This window comes from Lepus europaeus, chromosome Y (genome assembly GCF_033115175.1).
Source record: "Lepus europaeus isolate LE1 chromosome Y, mLepTim1.pri, whole genome shotgun sequence".
NCBI lineage: Eukaryota > Metazoa > Chordata > Mammalia > Lagomorpha > Leporidae > Lepus > Lepus europaeus.
Window position 1 is genome coordinate 15,271,221 of NC_084851.1, and position 14,373 is coordinate 15,285,593.

Here is a 14,373-nt window from a genome sequence, read left to right on the forward strand (position 1 = left end):
TGATATATTGGAGATATTAAATAGATTGTCCATGAAATCTAAAAACAAATACAACTGCTGAATAAATTTATCAGATTGCTGGAAAGATCAATATATAAAATCCAATAGATCACCAAGTACAAACAAGAAACAGATAGACAATACGCAAGATCAACAGGCATTTTAAATCAATATTTAAAAAGTAACACAAACGACCAAACAGAAAAATGAGCGAAAAATACGAGGGAGAAGAAAGGCCCATAAGCCAACAGACAACATTCTAGCTCACCTGAAGCAGGTTACCGCAAGCTCCAGAAAGAATTCAGCAGGGAGGACAGGGGGACACAGAGGGACACCAGCAGTGGCAGCAGTGAGGTGAGAGGCCCTCCTGCAGCAAGGATGTGAGAGGCCCTCCTGCAGCAGGGAGCAGGGCCCAGGAGGGGCAGTTTCCCACCTGACCCAGGCCTCCATTCCTGCTGTTTCCTTCCACACAACCTGAGCTTGGGGTATCCCAGCCATGGAGGATGCTGATTGGCTGCGTCGTTTGTGATGTGTCATGCAAACTGTCCAATCAGGGAGGTGATATCCAGGAGTCTTGACGTCATAATCCTCTGTCCTAGAGTTCTGCGGGTGCACTAGGTCCTAGGAGAGGGCGCCGCTGCCGCGAGGCTCCCAACCCAATCGAAATCCGCCGCTTTCCACCTTCACTGACGCGAGGGGCTGGAGGGCAGCGACGCTGGACACCTAGGAAGCTGACCGCCACCACACGGTGAGTGTGTGGGCCCAGGTGTCCCGGGGGGAAGCAGAGCCACTGGAGCTGCTGAAGGGCTGGGAGGACGCGGGCCGCCCAGAGCTCATCTCTGGGATCTGTGGGCACCACACTGCCGCAGGTGCAGCACTTTCCTTGGTCCCCTTTGACCCTGGGTTGGGGGAGACTGGCGCCGGAGACCCCCGACACCCTGGGCCTTCCCTGCTCGCAGAGACTTCCCATCCCTGGAGCCACCCCTGGGCAGCTGTGTAGCGGCAGCCCCGCGTCTCCCCAGGTGTGCAGTGGGGCCTGAGCTGTCACTAGGGAGACTGTGGGTTCCGTGTATTGGGTTCATGTGGGCCTGGAGCTGTCCTAATGCGGCCCTCGGTTCCTCCTTCCTTCCCTGTGAGGACCTGATTCCCCCCAGTTTTCTAAATACGTGTGCAGCAGGGTCTTGTCCAGGATGCTGACCTCTTTGCTTAGCTGTTCCTAGAGGGGTCTCTGTTTTCTGTTTCCAGTAACCTAGTAACATAGATTAGGTAAGATAAAAACAGAAGTATTGTGTGACTCTGGGTTTTCATCCAGGTTTTAGAGAGGCAGGAGGAACTGTAATTTGACACTTGGGTATCATCTTAGTACTTGCAGGCTCCCTTGACAGGCTGTCGTCTGTATTAACACTTTCAAAATAGAGATTTTGGCTACTTAAATTTATGAGTGTTTTAAAAATTTTGTTCCAAAAAAAGCCTTTCCAATCCCAAAGATATGTCTAGTTTACTGTTATTTTGAATTTATGTTTTCATATAGGAGCCCATTTCTTTTTTGATTGTTTTAATGTTTTCAAGATTCTTAAATATACTTGACAGAATTTGTGTATGTTCAAGATATGAAACCTGATGTTTTATATGTGAGGGGATTTTCAAAAGTTATGGAAAATTTAAATTATCTTCTAATCTTATTTTTTCATAAAATTTTTGGAATCCTCTTATACATATACACGAATCATGATGAAATGATCAGGATATATCCATCACCTTGCTTTGTTCATTTTTAAAGAATACATAAGATATTAGCAACTTGTGAGTATATAATAGAGTATTCTTTTAAATACTGTGTGAAATATTTTAAATACTATATTTAAGACCTTGAATTAATTTATCTCATAACTGCAAATGTTTTCCCATTTCCTTTGCTCTGATCCCCTGACAACCACCACTTTTTTCTGTGATTGTGATTTTCTTAGATTCCACACACAATTGAGATTGTGTGGCATTTATCTTTTAGGGCTGCAACAGCTGGAGCTGGGCTTTCTGAATCCAGGATCCGGGAGCTTCTTCAGGTCTCCCCCTTGGGTGCAGAGGCCCAAGCACTTGGGCCATCTTCCACTGCCTTCCCAGGCCTTTATTCAGAGAGCTTGATCAGAAGAGGGGCAGCTGGGATTTGAACTAGTGCCCATGCTGGTGCTGCAGCCAGAGGCTTAATCTACTACTCCACAGAATAGTGCCCTTTCTCATAAGTAAATTGATCTTTACAAAAAAACCAAAAATGAAGCTTTCTCATGAAAACAAAAAACAACTAATGCCTTACCCTGGGCTGGCATTCTGGCACAGCATGTTAAGCTTCTGCTTTCAATACAGCATCCTTATCAGAGTGCCAATTCAAAACCCAGAGGCTCTGCTTTTGATCCAGTTTTCTGCTGATGTACCTTGGAAAGTAGCAGAATATGGCTTTGTATTTTAGTAATTGCCACTGATGTGGAAGACTTTGTTGAAATTCTGTTCCTGTCTCCAGGCTGCCCCAGCCCTAGCTATTACTGTGATTCAGGGAATGAATAACTGTGTAGAAGTGCTCTCTCTCTCTGTATGTGTGTTCCTCCCTTTCAAATAATAATTATTTTAAAAAAGCAAAACACCACCTACCTGTTTCCCCAGAGTTACACTTCATCCTTAAATAGGCATATGTCCTCATAATTACTGTGCATGTTTAATTTTACTAAATAGGTATAACTAACTTGTACTAGTTATTTATTGCTGTGTAGCAGTCTTCCCCAAAACATAGCAGCTGTTTGCTACCCTACACTGTTTCTGAGAGTTAGGGATGGATGAGTGGCTGGGATGGTTGAATGGTTGACTCTGGCCCTGGGTCTACAGAGGTCACTTCTATTTACTAGCTTACTGGCTGACAGAAATGCCCCGTCCCTCATCAAGTTATCATCAGCACAACTGCCTGGATATCTTCAAAACAAGGTACTTGGTCATCCCATAACAAGTCATCTCAGAGATGGTGCAACTGAGCACCAAAGATAGAAGCTATCATTTTATTATATCGAATCCTGAAGTGACAGGCAAATATATTGCATGTGGGAAGGAACTAGAAAACCTAAACACCAGCAAGGAGGGTTCTTTGGGAGTCACTGTGTAGCTGTTGATTTTGTTATTGGAATCAGATTTTCTAAATATATGTTTCTATGAAATCAAGATAATTTGTTTTTACTGCTGTGTCATATCCTATTGTATGAATAGACCTAGATTAGGTATTGTGTCTGTATTGACTGATTTGACAGTGGTTTCTAATATTTGCAGTTATAAATAGTATTGCAATAAACAGATTTGTGTTGTGAAAGGAATCTTCGAGAATGGAAAATTTTAAGTGTTTTAGTATGCCAGTTTTCAACATTACAACAGCTATCAAATTTTACTTCAGAAAAGCTAGATCACCAAAATTATATATGAATTTCAGTTCCTTCAAACTATTACCATATTTGCATTTATTCCTATGCTTTGCCAACCTATGTGTGATAGAGTGTCCTATTTCAGGTGGTATTTTCAAGATCACGTATCTTGGAATATGTTTATGGTATGTTGATCTTGTTCTGTGAAGATGAGGGTTTTTGTTAGTCTCATGTATGTTTTTCTACATTTTTTTACTGGCATGGATGGGTTCCTTGGGATATTAATTTTTCCATGTTGTATCTCCTAATTACTCTGATTTTTCTGTTTATCTGTTTTTGGTGTTTTTACTTACATCTTTTTAAATTTAGGATAATCAATCCCATCTTTCTCTCATGACTTGTATTGTGTGCCTTAAGAAATTGTATGAATCTGAGAAAATATAGATATTTTTCTTCTATAGATACCCCATACTTTTTTCTTATTTTCTCCTAAAATGTGAACTAGGAATATAATTTTCTAAGAACACTTGATTTTCTCAGAAATGTTTGTTGAGCTTATAATGTTTCCCCCTTATTTTTCCAATATTTTATTATGAAAATTTAATATATAGAAACCAAATGTCTTTATATACAGAAGATCGATTCAGTATATAATTAGTAAATATCTCATCAGTTTGTATCCACGCAGAAACACAAAGTGTAAAAATACTGTTTCAGTACTAGTTATAGCATCACTGCACATTAGACAACACATTAAGGGCAGATCTCACATGGGGTGTAAGTACACAGTGACTCCTGTTGCTGACTTAACAATTTGACACTCTTGTTCATGGCATCAGTAATCTCCCTAGGCTCTAGTCATGAGTTGCCAGGGATATGGAAGCCCTTAGAGTTCGCTGACTTTGATCTTATTCTGATTGGGTCATAGACAAAGTGGAAGTTCTCTCCTCCCTTCGGAGAAAGGTACCTCCTTCTTTGATGGCCCCATTCTTTCCACTGGGATCTCACTCAGAGATCTTTCATTTAGGTCTTCTTCTTTTTTTTTCCATGGTATCTTGGCTTTCCATGACTACAATACTCTCATGGGCTCTTCAGCCAGATCCAAATGCCTTAAGGCCTGATTCTGAGGCCAGAGTGTTGTTTAGGACATCTGCCATTCTCTGAGTCTGCTGTATATCCCACTTCCCATGTTGGATCCTTCTCTCCCTTTTTTATTCTATCAGTTAGCTTTAGCAGACATATGTCTTGTTTGTGTGATCCCTTTGACTCTTAGACCTATCAGAGCCATCAATTGTGAACTGAAATTGATCACTTGGACTAGTGAGATGGCATTGGTACATGCCACCTTGATGGGATTGTGTTGGAATCCCCTGGCACATTTCTAACTCCACCATTTGGGGCAAGTCTGATTGAGTGTGTCCCAAATTGTATATCTCCTCTCTCTCTTTTTCCCACTCTTATATTTAACAGGGATCACTTCTTATTTAAAATTTAGACACCTAAGAATAATTGTGTGTTAATTACAGAGTTCAACCACTAGTACTAGAACTTCTGTATATAAATATAATTGGAAATGAAAAAAAAAACTGGTGTTAAATTGGAAATGGCATAGAAAATTAATTAAAAATATTATGTAGGATCTCTGTCTTTAATGTGCTGTACACTCTTATTTAATGCTTTAACTAGTACTCCAACAGTATTTTTTTTCACTTTGTGTTGCTATATGGGGGCAAACTGTTGAAATCTTTACCTAATATATACTAAACTGATCTTCTGTATATAAAGAGAATTGAAAATGAATCTTGATGTGATTGGAAGGGGAGAGGGAGCGGGAAAGGGGAGGGTTGTGGGTGGCAGGGAAGTTTTGGGAGGGGGGAAGCCATTGTAACCCATAAGCTGTACTTTGGAAATTTATATTCATTAAAAAAAGTTTAATAATAATAAAAAAGTGGAAAAAAAGAAATCAAATATCATACAGTGACATTCTGCATATAAGCCATGTAGATTTAGTAATTTCTAACATTTTGTTGTGCATCAATTGGTGTGTGGGTACATTTTTTACTGAACTATTTGCAAATAAAATGCAAGCATCATGGCATGTCACTCCCCAGTATATCATTATGCATATTAAAAATATGGAAGTCTCTTATATAAACACAATATTATTATTACACCTGAAACACTAGCAGTAATTTACAAACGGATTTTCCTCACTGTCACAAAAGTGTTGTTTTAATTATTTTAAGGGCCAAAATTGATGCCTTTGTAGAATGTATCATATTGAGTTTTGCCTGAGTATTTCTATTGTTATCCATTAGTGATAGGCTAACCTCATATTTCCTAAAAATTTTGAAGTTATATCTAGAGGCTTAGTTTCAAGTAAAATATATTTTGGCTCAGTCCCCACTGAAAGTTTAATAGCCTCTTTGTCATGTACCACATCCCTGTATGTACCTGGGCTCTTTCCAAACATCCTACTCTGTCTCAGGAAAGAGTTCTGTAACCCTGCACTACACCACATGGCCCTAATTTCTGTAATGATACTAGAACAGGGGTCTGTAAGACCTTGAACTTTGTCCTTATACTTAGTGTCCTGCTTAGTTTTGCAGTTTTAATGAGCTTATCAACATATTTCAGAAATCCTTGTGGGATTCTAAGTAGAATTACATTAAATTTATTGAGTATAGATTAATTAATTGCTGCATTATCTTTTCCCCATGAATGTACTAAATTTCTCCATTTGTTTCCATCTTCTTTTATGTCCTACTGAAATGGTTTGTAATGATATTTTTCTAAAAGATTTTCTCATAAATTTCTTATGAGGTACCTCATAGTTCTTATTGTTACTGTAAGTGGGATTATATTAAATTGTATTTTCTAGCTGATTGTTTGTTGTATAGGCATATAACTGTTTTGTATATTAACCTTATTTGTATATTAGTCTGCAAATAATATACTTTTTATAATTTCTAATCTTTGTATCATATACTATTCTTTTTGTAAACCTTTTTGAGGCAATATTGTATAAATATTATGATAGTGATCATTTTTGTGAGGCTTTCAAAAAGTTCATGTAAAGTGCATGCTATGCAAATATTATTCATATATTTCAAGAAATGTTAGCACCAGATCAACAGATATTTTAATTCTGTTTTCCCATAAAGTGCTTTGAAGTTCCTCGTATGTCCCATACTTCATTACTGAGCATGATGCACAGGGCAGGTTGTTGTATTTCCCTTCCTATTCCTAAATGTAGAGATCCTCAGTTATTGTTAGTCGATTAGCGTAAAGAAAAAAAAAAAACTCTTTGGCAGTTTCTAGTAACATTAAACACAGGCTTACTTCATGAGACTCCTAGGTGTATGCAGAGAAGTAGAGGTCTGAGTCTACTTAAAGACCTAACTGGAAGGTTCATAGCTTATTCATAATTGTAGAACTACTTTAAACTACCATTTTTTTCAAAATAGAAACAACCCAAAAGATCACCGAGGGAGAATAGATAAACAAAGTGTTAAGTCATTGGAACATGGCACAACATTGTCCTGAACAATGCAATTCAATGTTTCTTTTGTATATGAAAGATAAATTTCATCTATGGAATCCTAATTTCCATGTGTGTAATTCTGGAATGACCCGTACCCTTAACATGTGAAGATGCCAACTCTGGTCCTCTGGCTACAGTCCTTGAAGAGGAAAGACCCCAAGTGGTGTCAGCTGATGTACATAGGGTGATTTTTGTCCTCTATCTATTTACTGTTGACACTGCTTAAATTTTAAGTTTTTGGTGTTCTGAGGTTTCAGCACAATGTGCCTAGGTGTAGATTATTTTTGCATCCTACTTGAGCTAATTTGTGCTCTCTGAATGTGATAATCCTACATCCATCATCAATTCTAGATCATCCTCAGCTGTCAGCTCAGCCACTGATGCCTAGTGTCTCCTTATGCATCTCCAATAAGATTAACTTTAGATTTCTTGATATTTACTTCAGGTCCCTGAACAATTTGTTTATATTTTCTTCTCTTTATCTTTGGTGGATTCTATATAATTTCTTCAGATGCATCTTGTACTGACCCAATTCTCTATTCAGCTCTGTGCACTGCCCTATTTAATCTATTCAATAATTTTCTATTTAATTGACAATATTTCATCTCTAGAAATTTTGTTCTATTTCTTTAAAATGTACAAGCTTGCTTTTTTATGGTATCATGTAATAATTTCATTGTGGCTTGTACTTCCTTTATTTATGTAATTAAAAGGCAATAAAATTTCCAAAAGTTATAATACATGGTGCTCATGCCCTTAGAGTATCATTGCCTGAAGTGCTTCCTCATTTTTTTTTGAAACTCAAGGTCTATCATACAGATGTTTTTTAACTAGCTGCTTAATCCAATCTTTTATTTTTAGAACAATACATGCTGTAATAGACACCATTGATATATGCCCATTCACATAGGTGAAGTAAGCCTCCAGATTAAATTACTAGAACTAAAATTGCTGAGTTAAAGAGCATAGGCATTCATAATTCTGATGCATAAAGTCATACTGCCTTTTGTAGATGTGATCCTTGGAACTGGCTACTCCAGTTTGCTGGGTCTGCTTACAATGGTTTGTTTCTCCAGTCAGCCCTGCCAACATGATCTTTTCAGACTTTTAGAAAATTTACCAAAATGACAAGTAAAAATGATGATTGCTACTTTTTTGGTTTTTTATTTCTGCAAGTGAGATTGACCTGTTCATAAATCTAAAGATATTTGTCCTTTTCTTTAAACAGTCATACATATGATGTATATACATATTCTTGTCCATTTTTTCTGTTTGGTTTTTTAGATTTTTACATTGATTTGTTGCAGTTTCTTATGAAATGAAGTAAGTCACCCATTATCTAGAGGATAAATTGTATGATTCATATCTTATAAATAGTTAAGATTTTTTTTTTTTGTAGCTGCTTTGAACTTTAGTTGCGAAAACCAGAAGCTTAACAGTATCAAAAGGGCACACAGGGTGGCCTCTTCGACCAGGCCTTGGGCTGCCGTGGCTGCCGGAGGAGTGGGCTCAGTGGTTCGGCGCCAGCGGCGGGCCGGGCTACCTGCGGCCCCTGCCCTCCGCCGAGCCCCACACCCTGGCCACGCCCGCCCACAGCCCTGCGCTCAGTCAGCAGCTCAGCAGCGGCGTCTCAGAGATCTGGCACAGGGCCAACCGCTGGCGCGTGTCCCTGGACAGGAACCACTTCACCCCCGGGAGCTGAAGGTCAAGACCGAGGACAGCGTGGTGGAGATCACGGGCAAACACGAAGAGCAACAGGAGCACGGCTACCTCGCCCGCTGTTCCACCCGGAAGTACACGCTGCCCCCAGCGTGGACCCCCACACTGGTCTCCTCCTCCCGATCCCCGGAGGGTGCGCTCCCCGTGGAAGCGCTGCTGCCCAAGCCGGCCACGCAGTCACAGAGATCGCCATCCCGGTCACCTTCGAGACCCACGCCTAGATTGGCGCCCAGAAGCCTGGAAGTTGCAGCAGCCTGCGGCCAAGTAGAGCTGCCTCCTGCGCCGCCAAGCCCCCAGTATCCCCCTGTGAGCCCTTTTGATACTGTTAAGCTTCTGCTGTTCACAAATAAAGATCTAAGCAGCTGCAAAAAAAAAAAAAATTCCTTATGATGCATTGTGTGTTAAAATGTTTACTTGTGTGAATTTAAATATTTCAGTCTTTGAGTCTGTTGGATTTACTGTCACATTTGAAGTGGCTTTATCTCACTGAAACATAATATTTTATGATTTATTCAAGCTGTGTGTTATTTTACCTGCCTCAACTGTGTGGTTTAAACACCTCCTCCCTCTAGGTGGCTAGTCCATTTCCTTTAACGTTTCTTGAAAGCCATCTCAATTAATTTGAAATCCCACAAGTATTGTACACCAAATTCTAGTAAACATTTTAGACACTTTTATTTAAGTATGTATTTTCTATTCTAATTCAGCAATACATATTTCAGCATTAGTTCCCATTTTTCCCAAGAATCACTGCTGTGCATTTTTAATTGTCCTTTTTGAACACTTGAACGCTGACTTCAGCTTGTTTAGTTCCTTAAAATCTTCTCATTATGTTAGTGAGTGTGTAATCAGTCCATTCACGGCCATGATGTGATCATTTGAAAAATTTTTATTAAAATAAAGAGAGCAGACTTCATGTACTTCAGGTACCAGGCTGTTTTGATTGTAACTGTCCTGTAGAATGTCTTAAAATCTGGTCTTGTGATGCCTCTAGCTTTGTTTTTGCTGTTTAAGATTATGTTTGGTATTTGGTGTCTCTTTGCTTACATGTGGATTTTAGCATTACTTTTTTAGATATGAGAAAATGTCCTTGGTATTTTTATTGGAATCTCATTGAATATGTAAACTTCTTTTTGTAGTATGGATATCTTGATGACATTAATTCTTCCATTCCAAGAACACAGATGGTTTTTCCAATTTTCCTTCTTCTTCTATTTCTTTCTTAAAAATTTTATAAATTTCACATCCTTGGTTAAATTTATTCAAAGGTGTATAGATTTGTAGTAGCTGCTCTGAATGGTAGTGATATTTATGTTCTTTCTCAGCTGTGGCATTATTTGTGTATTCAAAGGCAATTGATTTTGAGTGCTGATTTTATATCCTGCAGCTTTACCAAGCTCTCCTATGAGTTTCAATAGTCTCTTAGTGTAATGTTTTTTTGTTCCTCTCTATATAGAATCATGTTTCCTGTAATGAGGGATAGTTTGAACTCCTCCTTTCCAACTTGTATCCCTGTGATTTTTATTTCATGCCTAATGGCTCTGGGTAAAATCTCCAGAATTATATTAAATAGCAATTGTGAAAGTAAGCATTATCTGGTTTCAGATTTTCATGGAAATGATTCCATAATTCTCAAAATCAATATGATGTTGATTGTGGGTTTGTCATAGGTGGCCTTGATTCTCATGAGGTATGTTCTTTCTGTACCCAATTTTCTTAAGGCTTTTATCATGAAAGGATGTTATATTTTATCAAATGCTCACTTTGTATGTATTGAGATAATCACGTGATTTTCATTCTCAACTTAATGTGATGTATCCTATTTATTGATTTGCATATGTTTAATCATCCCATATGTTCCATATAAATGATCTCTCTGATTAGCTAGTATTATATTGAGAATTTTTGCATATATTTTCATCAGGAATATTGAAGTATACTTCTTTTCTCATGTTTTTTCCTTGTTTGGGAATTAAGGTGATGCTTCCTTTTTTTCTTTTCACATCCCTGAAGCATTTTAAGTTAGTGTGGCTACATTTTTTTCAGCCATGTTGAATCCAATCAGGAGTATGGAATTCTTAAGTAGAAATTTGAACAAACAAGATTTTTACAAATAAAATCATTATGTTTTCTTTTCATGAAGCATCTTCATCTAAAATCTCAGTTTCTCCTTGATATTTATCTATCTTCTAGAGAGTGGTAGGCTATCACTGAACTAATTAAAATCATAGTTTACAACTTGTTCTGTAGAGGAAATATGGCTGCAACCAGAGACAAAGAAAGAAAAATGGACCTCCCCTCCCAACACAAACTTTGAATAGTGACTGCTCACAATTAACTAGTGAAACAGCTACCTAGTGTTACCTTGTCTAGGGAGGGAAGATGTACTAAGTTCTGCTTCTGTAACTCCATTCACAAATCTGTCCTAATAAATCTGCCCCTGGTATCTCTTTTACAAACAAAGAAGACACCCCAACCATTGAAACAGTGGTCCTAAGTCAGGTAGGCTGCAATTTAACCCTACCAATGCTACAACAGGTAAAGCATGATGCTTCTGAACCTATAAATATTGTAATAAACTGGGGATTATTGCTCAGTTTTCAGGAAATGATTCCAGCTGAGCCTACTGGCATTATAAACTGCTTGGATTCTCTACTGTCTCTGATGCTTGTTTGAATGAGGGGTGTTTCCCACCCCAGGTTTCTGTAACAGTACATATTTCAAGTTATGAGAACTGGGCTTAGTAACCAGAATCATAAATCTCCTCCTTCTGAAGATCCATGTTTCTCTTGAAAAGAGGAAATGAAGTGGGTTGCCACTTTCTTTGAAGATGAAAAATGGTGACCAAAAAGAAATAGCATGAAGTCCTTACGTGATTTCCTGATAGAGTGATAAGATGTATTTCTTCACTGAAAACAACTTTCAGAGGGTTTCTGACTGCAGCAGGCTCTGAAAGCAGCAGCTGCACTGACCCTCTGGTAGCACTGACAGGCATCTGATCCAAATCACCTGATGCAGGCTTCCATAGGAACAGTTCACTAACAGCTAAACAATCTCTGAAGAGGAATAAGTAATAACATGTGAAGTTACAAAAAGCACCTACTGCATGAAATAGAATCACAACAACAAATCTGAGTCTTACGCTAGAAAGATTTTTTATGTCATGGTTCTAAAATGAGAAAAAGTTAAAAAAATAAAGTTATAGAAATCATAAATTATTTATGTATTATTGGTAACAATGATTATAACAACTGATATTCTGAATATCAGAATAAATATAGTAGAAGTATTAATTTACATGAAGGTGGTTTGAGTGATCTGCTGGGATGCTATTTTAAAAGAGTAATTTTGAAAAAATAGCCTCCAAAACTGAAACTTGCATCAGGAAAAAAAGTGAGTGACTAGATGATATTTCTAGAGCTGGATCTAAGAACTCTGAAAATTCTGTGGCATAAAATGACTTGTTCTATGTTGAAAGCATTGACATGATATCCTCAGTGTCTGTATAATTTGGGATGAGTTAATTTTGCCCTTTACACACCCGTCTGCTACCCAATCTGGAACTTGGATTTGAACTGGAGAAGATGCAGCAAGATCAGCTTTTTAATCCTCTGCTCACTACTCATCCTGAGTCCGGAGAGTTTTTGATGCATGCTTACTGCTGCAGAAATGTTTCTACATGCTCCCCCCATTCCTTTCCTGTATCTGTGCTCAATTGAGCAGTGATCTGCCCCTCAGTGTCACCTTAGTTTGTGGTCTTTTCTCATTATGTGTATGCACTTGTATTTATCCCTTCTATTCATCTCCCATATTTATTTCATTGCCTTTCTGGAAAAAGAAAAACACCAAACAGTGATGCAATAAACTATTAGGAATTGATAGTGCCTGATCATGACACAAGACAGTCTACTATTACAAAATGAAGGCAACAAATAGAACCGTTTGATTTATGTGTCAGCATTTCAGAAGTGGTAAAATGCATAATTTCGGAAAAAAAAATTTGGGGAAAATTTTCTCAACTATATCTGAAATGAACCATGACATAAATTATTACAGTTGTATAACTCTGATGATTGTGTTCCTGAATTTACCATGGGAATAATGAAAATTATACAGAAATAAAGAACACAAAACACTGTAGTATACTGTCATAGTACACTGTATATTCCTAGGAAATATGCTAAACTATATGAATTTACTGTTTGATGGAGATCCTCAGTTTGATTGTAGAGAGACAGGGAGAGAGAGAGAGACAGAGACAGAGAGAGAGAGAGACAGAGACAGAGAGAGAGAGAGAGAGAGAGAGAGAGAGAGAGAGAGAGAGAGAGAGAGAAGTCGCTAATCTAAAGCCAGGAGCCAGGAGCTTCTTCTGGGTCTTCCACATGGATGGTAGGGGACTCAAGGACTTGGGCCATCTTCTGCTGCTTTCTAAGGCACTTTAGCAGACAGCTGGACCAGAAATGGAGCATTCAGACACAAAACAGCACCCACATGTGGTGCCCAAGTCACAAGGAACAGCTTTATGCACCATACCACAATGCTAGCCCTAAGATCCTCATTTTTAACTTTTCCACAAAGCAAATTAACTTCAAAGATTACTTGAGTGTTTAAATAAAAAATACACTTAACAATGTAGCTTAATTTCTCTTAGACTTTTTAATAAGAATATCATTAATGAAAGTTTGAAGTTATTGATGAAACAGTTTAATGAAAACACCCTAATTTTTAAAAAATGCATAAAATCTGCCCATGAATAATTTTATAGTTGTCCACTTACCATTTCATCTCATTTCTAAAGTATTAAAGATATGTGTTTTGATGAACTTGAAGTTACCACACTATAATTAAATGAGCATAAAAATGCAAATCTGTACTTAAATTCTTTGACATTTCTTAACATTAGTGCATCCCATAGTATAAGGTTCAACTCTTTCCAATTGTTGACATTTTATATTCAAAAGAGAGAATTGGCTCTCAGAAGAGGTTTTGGCTTTTTAATGAATATAAATTTGTAGAATGGACACCACCATTGCAGGCTCCAGTGTTCAGAAGGCCTGGAAATTCTAGGCATGCTTACAGGATATGGTTTTCCAATTCTCTCAGTTATTAAGTTGATAGTTATACCATGTCAAAAATTGTCAAATGGTGAAACTTTGTTATTTTGACAAGGCTAAAAATTCTAGGAGTTTAGTAACTTCGTGAAGATTATTTTTTCTCTAGATATATTGGAAATATGTAGTCCTTTGCATGTATTATCTGTTTGAAAGGAGTCTCTCTCTCTCTCTCTCTCTCTCTCTCTCTCTCTCTCTCTCTTTAGTCTCCCAGATAACAGGGCAATACACTCTATTACTTTTGCTATTCTTTATTATCTGCACATTAAAGAAAGATTGAAGAATGTCAGTATTACTGTTATGACATTGTTTTATGTGATTTATTTGTCATCAGAGTAGTTTAAAAAAAACACTCTGAAGGTTTCCCAGTATTTCAGATATGCAAAGCACTTTATTAACTTATATTTATGTTTTCTTTATCTAGTTTTTAGCTGATTTTAACTCAAGTGTGTATCATACTTCTGCTTTCAAGGAGAACCAATTTCTCTAATTGCTCTACTTTGGATAGTCTCTATAAAAGGGATGCAAGTGTTTTGCAGGATTATTTCAGAAGCAAGTGATAAATGAGTATGTAGGAATGGTGTGAAGTTTTCTCTTTTGCAAA

At 37.7% G+C, this 14,373-nt stretch overlaps 1 pseudogene; it reads left to right on the plus strand.

Annotated features, from left to right (window-relative positions):
• The first annotated feature begins 2,838 nt into the window (after positions 1 to 2,838).
• LOC133754112 (heat shock protein beta-1-like) lies at positions 2,839 to 8,978 on the plus strand (annotated as a pseudogene).
• Positions 8,979 to 14,373: the final 5,395 nt, after the last annotated feature.